The 12686-nt window shown below is 44.7% G+C and overlaps 1 long non-coding RNA gene across 1 annotated transcript; it reads right to left on the bottom strand.

Moving 5' to 3' along the window:
- Positions 1 to 9174: 9174 nt before the first annotated feature.
- On the bottom strand, positions 9175 to 11478 carry LOC135388610 (uncharacterized). The gene is made up of 3 exons (XR_010421479.1): positions 11343 to 11478; positions 9577 to 9792; positions 9175 to 9510 (listed from the first exon to the last, which is right to left on the bottom strand). It is a non-coding gene; the product is annotated as an uncharacterized LOC135388610 (long non-coding RNA).
- Positions 11479 to 12686: the final 1208 nt, after the last annotated feature.

Here is a 12686-nt window from a genome sequence, read left to right as displayed (position 1 = left end):
TATTATGAGAACGTCGCAGACACACATGTTGGAAAAAAATATTTTAATTGTCGGCGAGCGCAGATTTTACACTCCAAACAGATTTACAGACCAAACAGATTTTAACACTCCAGCAACTTCAACAGTGAATTCCATGATGGAAAACCGTTCGCTTTGGTGACAAAATAGGCAGACGACACACTTCAAGCTTCAAGTACATTCAGAAACCGGATAAGGAATTACCGCGGAAAAGCGAACACACGGAAGTTCATCAAGATGCTTAAAAAACTAGAATAGGGATACTGAAATTGAACGTGAACCAAGTTTTCTTTTCAGTGCTTTATTTTACGCATCCGCCATGTTGCCGTCTGCTACTGAGTTGCACGGGACGCTGCACGGTGGTATGAGGAGGTGCAACATTTTCCTGCACTCGTGCTGCACTCCTGCGGCACTTTTTTGAATCGTCGGCAGACGACAACATGGAGGACGCGTAAAGTAAATCACTGAAAATAAAACTGCAGCTTCACTGTTTTTGTATTGAATTTCAGTGTCCCAATTCTGTTTTTTAAGCATTTTGATTAACTTCCCTGTTTTCGCTTTTTTTGCGACAATTTCTTACACGGTTTCTGAGTGGAGCAGACTGTCGTCCGCTTGTTTTGTCACCAAAGCAAACGGTTTTCCAACATGGAATTCACGGCTGAAATTGATGGAAAGTTAGAATATGTTTGGCCTGTTTTAGATGACGATGGTAACCATATTTTCCAAAACAGTGCGGCCCTTTTTGCAACAGAGGGTAAGATTTGCCTGATTATAATCACCTTCAAACTCATTATCAGAGACGGTGTCGAACCAAAAAAGATGCTCAAGTGAGCTTGTAAGAAGAAGTGTAACCCGATACAGGGGCAAAAGAATGAGTTCGCTGCTTCAGGTCACAATGCTTCTTACGGTGCAACGCGAATGAGGAGGCAACTACGCATGGTGTAAAAAATAAATAAATAAATAAAATAGAGAGAGCGAGAGCTCCCTTTTAAATTTTTTACAGCATGCGTTCGCATGTCAAGCGTTATTATTCTTCGTAATTGCAAATGCTTCGTGCTCTTACAGACGGGCGCCGAGTATTAGCTTTGCCATCGGACAGCGACCCCATAGGACCCACCCTTGGTTCTCAGACAGCTGCTGCTGATGAAAGAATCCAAAACGTGGACAATTTGACAGAAAATATCCCTACCCAGGAGAGAAAACACTCCTGGACAACACGCCAAACAAAATTTTTAATTACGATGTACAAGGAAATCAAAGAAAAGTCAAGCGGCAATACGTATTACAAACGAAAGAAAGGACATTTGGAAAGATCTGACTGAGGCCATCAACGGAGAGTTCTTGCTAATGTTGACCCCGCTCCAAGTTGAGAATAAATGGAAATCCCACGATCGAGCGTACCAAAAGGCAAAGAAAAAAAATTCCTCATCTGGACACTGTCGCGGAGAGTGCGAATTTGAGAAGTAAGTCTTTTTCAAATAGCGATAAGTAGCGTTCTTTACAAATTTGATGCCTGCAGGGAACTATCCGAGGTGCTTGAAAAAGACAAGAGGGTCAACCCTGCGGTGCTGATAAGCTCAGGGCTAATTCAGATGTGAGCATAGGGCCATATTTTGTTACATTTCCTTCAGCTTGTTAGCACCACTTTAGTACCTGCAAACCAAGCACCAGTACATTATATGCGAACCTAGTTCATTAGCTTTTGCTGTTCCTCAGGGCACAACCTGAAAGCCAAGCTGAGGCGTCCGCACCACCCAGCCCAGTAAGGCCTGCCGACACAGGGCCGCAAGCAACAGCTGGAACTAGCACCCAGCAGACGCAGGAAGCAAGACGCAGGATGGCTCCAGGAAACGAACACTTTAGCATGATGCTAAAAAAAATTCGATGACATTTTGGAAGAAAGAAAAAAAGAACATGCCGAAAGGGAAGCAGCAAATCAGCGCCGCCACGAAGAGCAAATGGCGCTCCTTACTCGGTTGGTTGAAGCCACAGAAAACAAGTTGCTGTAACTTTTCAAATAAAACATATGCTGTGGAGAGCTGTGTTGAGTGAACATTGCCAAGTCAGAAAAACAAAGAGTACGTATTGAGGTACAGATTGAACAGAAATATCAAAATATGTGTACAAGTCTCTGTCTTGTGCAGTCATCACTCTAAGCTCATTACAAGTTTCTCTCGTTGGGCTTCACTATACCGGTGTTCCGCTGCCTCGCTCAACAACGTCGGTCCGAGGTCATCGCCGTCTTCTTCAATTGTGTAATCGTGTAAGTCGTCAAGGATGTCGTCTGCGCCAGAGCACATGTTATGGAGCACGCAACACACCATGATTATCTGACATATTTGTATTGGGCTGTCGGCATCGACCAACTAGAGTTTTTGAAATATCTGTTTCAGGATCCCAAACGCGTGCTCAATGGTAACTCTTTGTTGGCTCAACCTCATGTTGAACTTTTTCTGCCATCGAGGGAAAGTACTCTTGTTGTCCCGATATGGCGTGACGAGCCACGGTAGCAACGGGTACGCGGCGTCCCCTAGTAGGTGTCCCCCTGCGAAAAGAGGTTTCAAAAATTAAGAAGCAATGAAGAGCACCGCTAAAGGTACCGTGCATAAATGAGGAAATGCATTTTTCTAATATACACCTCCTTTCCTGTACACCTACTGGGTCCAGCCTAAAAAAATGGACTGTTCCGAAGAACTTTGGCGTCGTGCACAGATCCAGGGAACCCTATGAACACATCCAGGAACCTGCTGTCCGACCCACACACCCCTTGCAACTCAATTGAAAAAAAAAATATTTCTGTTGTAATAACTGTCCGGGGAGTCATGAGGCCGTTTGATGGGAATATGGCCATCAATGCAACCGATCACGTTTCGAAATCCACGGCCGCCACTCTTCAGAAAAAATGATTCTTGAATACGTGCTCGTTCATCAAAATTTGGCCACGCAATTTCGCGCGCACTTATTGATTGCAACAAATTCAGGAACGTGTGGAGCGTTAGGTGCATGGACGATTCTGAGACATCGAATCTGTCAGCTACATCATACATCGATGATTTCGTGCCCATGTAGAGTAGCCCAATCAAACATGCCTTCCCGGGCGGGATGCACGGCCTACCCCCATTTGGGTTTTCAAGAGAGGAATTTGGGTGAGAGATTTCAAATTATCTTGATAGCGAGTCCCACGTCTGCCTCGACAAGGGAAACAGCTTCTTAAACTCGAAGTCGAAGTACGTGCCTACGACGCTCTCATAATACAGCCGCACTCGGTTTCTGTCCAACCGCAACTCGCACAGCACCTTACACGCCGCGATCAGTAGTTCGACATTATCTTCGTCTCCTTCATCCTCACTACTGGAGTCGGCGAGCTCAAAAATGCTGGGCAAAAAGTCGCTCATTGTCGAAATTAACCGAATAACGCGAAGCAGACGACGGCCTGCACGGGGCCAACACCCCTATTCGATTCAGCTTTGGTGCAACCTGCACCGGGGCTGCACTGACGTACACTTCCGGTCGCTCGCCTTACAAAGACACTTAGAGCGAAATCCGAGAGACCCAAACACTATTGAGTGCGTACCAATGTTTTCATTTGCTTGCACATGCAGCGCTGTCTCCCGCTGATCGCAACGCCGCCTGTCCGAGAGCTACAGGCCTATACCAGTCGGGGAGCAACTCCGATTCGCGATTTTCCCGACACTATATGGCGCCACGCTCGCCGTGCCTTAAACACGCCGTTCGCACCCGGCTCCAAAATAATCCCCATTGTCCACGATTGAGGTCGCGAGTTTAAGGCGGCACGCTCCCCGCGCTGTTTGTCGAGAGGTAAAGTGTCTGACTTTGATACGAAAGGTCCGCAGTTCGATTCGAGACATTCATGTCTTTTTGCTTGTCTCCTATTGCTATATGGCTACTTTGTTATTTTTTTTTGGGGGGGGGGGGGTATATATTTATGCTATAATTATTCTTTTCACAAGTCACTGGCGTCTGTACTGACTGATTATGGAATTTTTAGTTGCTTTTCGTATTGTTGTACTAGTGGGCGCATACTGACTATATGCCGACGTACAAGTGTGATCGGATAGTACGGATTGTAATATGGGCAATACAGACACAGATGGTATTATCAACGAAGGTTGCAGGCACTGAGTCTGAGCACTAGTCGATTGCCAATTAAGATATCAGGAAATGGCCACGGAAAGGTTACTTCATTTGCTACCAAAGCTCGCCCGAGATGTCGGTATCTCGGAGCCTCTCAACTGGATCTACTGGGTTACTTAAAATGCAGGCTCCCATAGTCCCTTCGTAAGTAGGGCCGAGCTCGCTTGAAGTTGTGACATGTCGACAGGAGGCGGCGCAGCGCGTTCAAACGCCGAAAAAAAAAAAAGGAATAGATCATCTGCGCGCTATCTTGACACCTGACGCCCTCCTCACCGTGCCCGGATTGCATTCTGTCTGCGGCGTGTGGTCTGACTGTTGTGTTGAAATTGACTGCGCGTGTTCGGTGTTAAGCATCGTACATCATTGTGCGCGGGACTTGAGCGACATGATCGAAGATCGCGGTGTTCCCTGCGGCTTTGCTCACCTTGGCTGGGTCCAAGCCGTTAGTGCTAAACCGAAAGTAGATAAAGTTTGGGCCTACCTTCGTAAGTCAAAGCATTGCATCCGGCAAGGACATCGCGGATGGAACTTCAAAGAAGGCTACGTGCGGAACGTATTATATAATACGGACACCGACTTCACATCAGAACATGTCACACTGGTGTGTGGTGTATGCCTACCATCAATGCGGAAGGGTGGTTACACGACGACGGCATGGTATCAAGACGACGGCACTGTTTCTGGTGCGCACTGTCAATGCGTTGCCGGGTGAGTACAAGTAGTATAGATTCGAGCCCCACAACAACCACTTTTTTCTAATCCAGTAGTAGGAATTTCTAATCCACCAGCCATTTCTAATCCAGGTCAAGCCAGGTCTAATCCAGGCTCGACCCCTTCATGGTGATCCATCTAATTCCTATGTCATTGGCTGCCCTTCATTGCCACATTTGCTCACTCGCTCATAAACACCAAAATTATCTATTCTATTCAATTCTAAGTCAGTTCATAGGCTTCCACATCACTCTTTTTTCTAATCCAGTTCTAGGAATTTCTAATCCACCACCCAATTCAACTCTAGGTCAAGCCACTTCTAAGTCCTCTGGTTGGTTGGTCACAGCTCCATTCCTTCACGCTGATTGACCGATCCAGGCTCCACCCCTTCATGGTGATCCATCTAATTTCTATGTGATTGGCTACCGTTCATTGCCACAACATCTGCTCACTCGCTCGTAGACACCAAAATGATCTATTCTATTCAATTCTAAGTCATAGGCTTCCAAATCGCTCACCTGTCCATAGGTCCGGGGGGTGGTCACTTCCATTCATTTCTAAAACCTAGTGATTGACCTATTGGCTGCCTCTCATACATGCTCGATAGACTCATTTGTCATTTCCACTCTCTGGTTACTCGGTCACACACTTTCAACTGCATATTGCTTCATAATTTCAACCGCAACATAGACAGCCCCTCGTGGGTCAATTCCATTCATTTCTGGGCCAGCTCACAAGCCCCCCCAAATTGCATATTGGCTTGGGACGCTTTCTAGTTAATCCAGGACAACGCTTCGGAACAGTAAGGACATAGAAAAACACGGGAAATAGTTTTCAACATTTATTAGACACATCATGGCATTCTCAGAGAGATTGTAGTTCTCTCCGGGGCACTTCTAGCACACTGGACATTTCCACCCCGCATCCATGGCGTTTTTCACATAAGTACCGTGTGGATCACCCAAGCGTTCGTCCTTCTCCATCCACGGCTCAGTCCCAGACCGCACGCGAGAACAGCATGTCACGGAAGTATCAGTTCTCTTCCTGCACATCTCCTGGAGCGAAAAAAGAACATTATGAGCTTCACTATTTACATCATCCATTTAAACTTACCATATTCACAGCTTCCGTAAGGGTAGGATTCGATGTCATTACAGAGGTATCTCTTGTCGTCGTATGCCATCAGACTTCTTTTGACGTTTCTGATGGTGTACATGCACTGTTTCTTTCCAACGATTGATACTTGTTCGTTCGATATGCTCGTGTGATTGAACAAGGTATTGTAGTATGTCTCATGGAGGAGGTGCTTGCGTACAATATTCTTTTTGACCCCTTTAGCTCTTGCAATTTGCTTTCCTCCAGCTAATTTGATGGAATACATTTTAGCTTTCAAGCATATTACTTCTTCGATAGGTACACTACCAGTTTCGCTTTTGAAAGCCCCAAGTCTCCCATGATTCTTTTCACTGTACAGTGGATGATCCCGGTCGAAGGAAGACAAATCTAAGTGGTCGTCAGCGATCGCTCGTAACTGATCTTCGTAGTCCTTGCAGAATAGGCCAAGGATCAGAGAATTCGTGTCAAAGTAACAGGCGATCACTGGACAAGTGAGCTTACTCAGCAAGGTTTCGTAGTAGAATGAGTACATGGTTAATTTACTCAGTCCCAAAATCGTAAACCCAATCTGGAGCGGGAAATCGCATCGCACTTTTCTTTTGCGCATTTCGTACATGACACAATCCGGGGACAAAATTTCCATCCTCACGCATTCCGCCCGACTCCCGAGGCGACTCGCCGTCTCCTCATCAAAGGCTACTCGAATGTCCCGCATGTTAAATTTATTTAAAAGCGTTCTTCCGAATACCGCATTATTTGAGAGTTTATAGAAATTTTTTTTGAACGTCGTGCTCGAGGCAACGCGTCTGGCAACATTGTCCTCGATGTAGGGACGCAGGAATGGTGCCTGGCGAAATTTTAGAATTCTGTGAATTTTTGTCACTCTCATACCCAATCTACAATAGAGAGCGAGCAGTGCATAATGAACGACGTACTCGACCTTGTCCTTGCACGTGAGCAGCAGCTTTTTGCTGTTAGCTGGCTGATACATTAATTCTTCGAGAAGCCCTCGCTGGAATGGCGAGAGCCAATCCTTCGGGACGACCATCTTCTCAGGAGCCAGGGGAAAGTACCGTGTCAGTGCGTGGATAGATTTTGGATACTCCAAGTCACATACATACACGTAGCCAACGTCTGAATCAGTGGGGTGACGCATAAAATCCACGGAGCTAAAATCCTCGACCCATTCGAAATCACCAATTGGGAGGTGCTTTATCATACTGAATCCGTAAAGATTGTTGCAATCTATGTATGATATGTACACCTCCTCTTTATCGGGATCATAGCCACTACACAGAGGGTTATTGGCACGTAAATGACGCCTGCTCGCCTGACAGAGCCCACCTCTAACGCCCGATTCGATGGTTCTGTACATGTCCTCGTCGATGATTAACTCCAATTTTGCCTGAGTGTAATTTAGCCACGAATAGGATGCTAGAGAAACACAATGAAGCAATTCCAATCCACTTGCGCTGTAGCACAGACGTCGGAAGTGCTGCATCACGTCAGCATGTAATAGGGCATCCGTTTTCAGGTACAATGCATTATAATCCCGTAAACTCGAGCACCCAAAATGTTCAAATACATGCAGAGCGTACTGGTAGTCTTCGTCACTTATATCTTCCCCAGTTAGATCGTTTCGAAAGGCGGATTTTTCTGGCAAGGTCAATTCATCGTACACTGCGAAAGAACTAATATAGCTGTACGGGAATACACCTTTACGAAGCAAAATTTCGTAGTCATCTCCAAATGCCTGCTTAAGGCATTGGAATGCCTCTGCACCCCCCATGCATTTGACAGTTTCCACAAGCTCCCCCAGCGACGAATTCAGGTACTGCATGGTATCTCTGAAGAGGAAGGTGCCAATTTCAAACGAACGAATTTTTTCCATGGAGCTGGCTACAATGAAGGGAGGTCGCTTCCACCCGAGAACGTGAAATTCCCGCAGCAGCCCGGCCAAATCGTAGGACAAATTGTGTACCATGATCGGCAATTTTTCCCTCGTCGTGCACGCGACGTTACAGGGGTTACACAAAGTTGCGATATAATTTGTCTCGCCCGCACTACAATGCTTCGAATGATCATGATGCCGGACACGGGGTAGATCTTCGGTAAACTCCTGTTTACAGTACGCACAGTGGGTAGCAGCTCTGTGCTCAGCGCATTGCTCATCATTCAGCACCATTGCGGCGGAGCAAGCGTTCAGGGCGATCATCTTATCTCGCATTTCCATGAGCGCCTTCACACACTGCTTTGCCGCATCTTCCCCATGGTGCGTCCTGATGCGCAACACCCTTGAGTCGTGGGTACGCACGAGCACGGCACAAAAGCTAGAGGTGATGTGACGCTGCATGCCATCACTACTGGGCGCAAGTACGCTCTCCGTGTCCAGCGCGACAACGTAGTTGTACTGTTGCATGTACTGTATTTTAGTAAATTTTACAAAGTTTTCTCCGGGTTCACAAAATTCTAATAGGATTTCGTTCACGTCCGCGCAAAGGCGTCGATGTTTCGCCATGCTCTTTTCCTCATTAAAAGAGCGAGTGCAACGTTCGCATACGAAACGCGTGTTCTTTCTCGTCAACAAACGCTCGAGGGACTTAATTCCGAAAAAATGCTCATCAACCTCCAATAAGTGAATTTTCTTTTCACTTTCCAGTTTTGGGGGTCGCGACACGTGCACTCCCTGATCGACGTACGCGTACACGTACACAGATATCCTATTTTTCTCTTCGAACTCGTCCAGATCAGCGAATGAAACAGGGAAGTGACTAGGCCACCAGTACTCTGTTGCATAATTTTCATATTTTTTCCATCGGTTCCTTTCCTGTGGGTGCAAGAGGGCGAGCGTATTGTATTTAAAGCACTCGCCCTCCTTACGCTCTGGTAAAGGGACATTTGTTAGGACATTCCTACGACTAGCCAAATTAGTGGGAAGTACCCCATTGCACCCGAATTTTTTAGTTTTCACAGAGGAAATACACATTTGAACTTTTTGGACGTCAGTGGATACAAACCCACTACCCTCGCGCTGGTAATTTTCAATGCGTGCGGTGGACTCCTGAATCACATCCATCAAAGTATTTGCGATAGCTCCGACGCTGTGGACTTCGCGAGCAAGCGCCATGAAATGAGCTATGTGTGCAGTTACATCCCCTCGATTTTCGTTCATCATTAGAACGTCAGAACAAATGCAAAACCTAAAGGGTATCCTTTGCGCTCGCAAAATAGGAATTATATTGTGGAGGTGGTTCATTAAATATTGTCGCAAGTCCTCTACTCCCTGATCGTGAACAGATGCCAATAGCACAAACGCTTTGACGATACCTCGAAATGCGCTATCAGTTTGAAAGAAAGGCAGGAAGGAAATGTCCACATAGGGATGTGATCGCTCGACGTGAGCATGCAATGTGGCAGGTGAAATGTCTGGAGAAGATGGTGAATTCTCTTCCAATGGCTCATCATCCCCGATATCATGAGGATCAAAAAAGCAGAACACGCATCTAGGCACTGAAAAAAAAAAAGAGGAAACACTAAGAAATCGTGCCCCACAGAGCGTGGATGAAAAATACTTACTTTTGAAGCGAGCTCCGCACACTCCCAAAGCGATGCGAAGACTGCTGCCTCTTTACACATCCTCCCCACTTATATAGCGGCGACCTCGCTGCATGCCCCAACATGCACGGGTGCGAGGAGTCGTCATAGCCTAAAAATAACTTGCTCTGCATGTTCAAGGTCGCAGCTTGCCCTTGGCTTCACGTAATGCTCCGTCCGCCTACACCATTGCCGCACCTGAGCGCAAAGTTCGCTCTCATCACATGTCATTCCGATATGCAAGTTGATTTCATGATCAGGCACACAACTATCCCATTTTGGCTGTGGAATTTCAATAATATTACTTAAAAGAAACAAACTGCAGTGAAATGCTGATTCATCTTAGACAGGAATTTCTACCCTCAGTGTTAAACTCTCAGATACCAGCATTTCTGCTCAAATAGCAAAATAGCTATGACTTCAAAAATTAAACACATGCTAAACAAACTACCATCAACTGCTATCAGATAATTATTGCATAATGCTAAATACTCATTTGCATTGTCCCTACGTGAAGAAAGCACAGGACAGGGGTACACAAATTCACTTAAGCGATGAGGGAAAAGGCTTAAGACCTCAGGTCACCACACATCGCCACGCGGCTAGCACAACATGACACCAACAAGATACTAGCAGCGGGAAGAACTGCAACACTGCTAAACAAGTCCAGACATGCCACGATGACGTCACAAACCAGGAAAAAAGCACGCGCGCGCGCACACAGCAGCTCAGGAATGCACAAGGAGAGGTGCTTTATTGGAATTTCTACTCCTGGCTCAGACATCAACATTTCTGCTCAAATCTGCCATAACTGCAAGATTAAGCACTGCTTACTTCATCGAGCACCCATCAAAATCTAACAAACAAAAAACAAACAAACCCACTTTCCGTAATAGAACACTATTCAGCTTTACCAAGTGATTTTCTTCTGCTTTAGCAGTGAAAGAAGAAAAGAGCCATGAAAAATTACACGTACTTTTGCTTGAATAGCTATAAGAGATAAAAAAAAAAAAAAACGAAGCACAGGCTGTGACAAAGGCACTCATTTCTGCTATCAGATAATTATTGCATAATGCTACATACACAGTCGCGTTGTCCCTGTGTAAAGAAAGCACAGGACAAGGGTACACAAATCGAATTGGGAAAATCACTTCTACTCGCGTAGCATAATACGATATACGCTGATTTTTTTTTACGGGCGAAAATTGCAATAAGAAGCCACTGCTATGCAAGTGCAACAACCCTTATTTTTAAACCAACATTTCATGCAATACCACATAAATTTATCACTCGAGTCACACGAAAAGGCATACACAATGTACTTACTGGTTAAGTGGGGTCACAGTTGCTCACACACACAACACAGACACAACGAGCGACAGTGAAAAATAAGAAATTACACGCACTTCTGCTCGAATAGCAAAGTGTCAAGCATGACAAAACACATTTGCTACCACCAGAAAATTATTAAACAGAATAATACAATATTCGCAAAAATTAAGCTTGTGTGGCAAACACACAACCTGAGGAACCCACCTATTCACATCTGCTTTCTGAATTTGTTATACAGGCGTGAGCGATTCGATAAGAATATAAAGCACGCTGCTTGGAGAAAGCATATATCATGTGTAACGCAGTCTACTCTATTGAAAATGCTATAAACCTTATTTTTCAAAAAAAAAAATCACAGTCGGCATAATATACGGCAATATCGGCAATATCACTGAAGTCAAACACAATGAACTTACTTGTCAAGTGGGGACCCAGCTGCACAAACGCGCACGCACACTCACACATTTTTAGTGCCTCACAACGAGCAAAAACACAAGGTCTATTCACAGCCACATAAATTCATATTATTCCTCACGTCAATAATTATCCAACCATCGTCAAAACGGGGAACACGCATATGCCAATGCGAAACAATAGGCCTTCCCGCCGGATGTAATACGATATCGCCAGTCGACCGTCCCAAAGCAAAAAATAAACACAGCATCTCAGGAATGCATGTTGCCTATACATCCAAGAACAGCGTGCAGCAATTATAACACAGAATGAGATTCATTTCCTTGTACTTTTGTTTTGCTTGCATATAAATATTTCACAAGAAATATTAGAGAATGAAAATGGAGAACAGCATTCGCTACACCCTGTAGCTCTTATCATTTTTAAACAAACCAGTTTTCATATGTTCATAACCACACTACCATTCACTAAATAGGGGAGTCACTAATGATTCAAATAAGATAAAATATCATTCCATCATCATTGATTGCAAACTTCACGCAAGAATAAGCAACTGCTGCGTGTCGTATTTTTCTTATAATAAACACCAAATCTCGCCCTGTTAAACACCAACAGCAACGATTTTTTCTTGTATTTTGTATTTATTTTTGTCCTTTCCAGCAGCTCATTACATTGTGCGAGTCATCAAAAATTAAAAATTTCCGATCTGCTGATGAAACAGTGTGCCCCCCACGTGAGCTGCATTTGGCCCGTTCACGCAGTTAGGACACGCTTGACGCAATGACGCGCGCTCCGTTATCGTTTCCCCGTACACTGTTTTATCAGCAGATCGGAATTTTTTAATTTTTGATGACTCGCACAATGTAATGAGCTGCTGGAAAGGACAAAAATAAATACAAAATACAAGAAAAAATCGTTGCTGTTGGTGTTTAACAGGGCGAGATTTGGTGTTTATTATAAGAAAAATACGACACGCAGCAGTTGCTTATTCTTGCGTGAAGTTTGCAATCAATGATGATGGAATGATATTTTATCTTATTTGAATCATTAGTGACTCCCCTATTTAGTGAATGGTAGTGTGGTTATGAACATATGAAAACTGGTTTGTTTAAAAATGATAAGAGCTACAGAGTGTAGCGAATGCTGTTCTCCATTTTCATTCTCTAATATTTCTTGTGAAATATTTATATGCAAGCAAAACAAAAGTACAAGGAAATGAATCTCATTCTGTGTTATAATTGCTGCACGCTGTTCTTGGATGTATAGGCAACATGCATTCCTGAGATGCTGTGTTTCTTTTTTGCTTTGGGGCGGTCGACTGGCGATATCGTATTACATCCGGCGGG

This window comes from Ornithodoros turicata, chromosome 3 (assembly GCF_037126465.1).
Source record: "Ornithodoros turicata isolate Travis chromosome 3, ASM3712646v1, whole genome shotgun sequence".
Taxonomy (NCBI): Eukaryota; Metazoa; Arthropoda; class Arachnida; order Ixodida; family Argasidae; genus Ornithodoros; species Ornithodoros turicata.
This window is presented reverse-complemented; position numbering and strand designations above follow the sequence as displayed.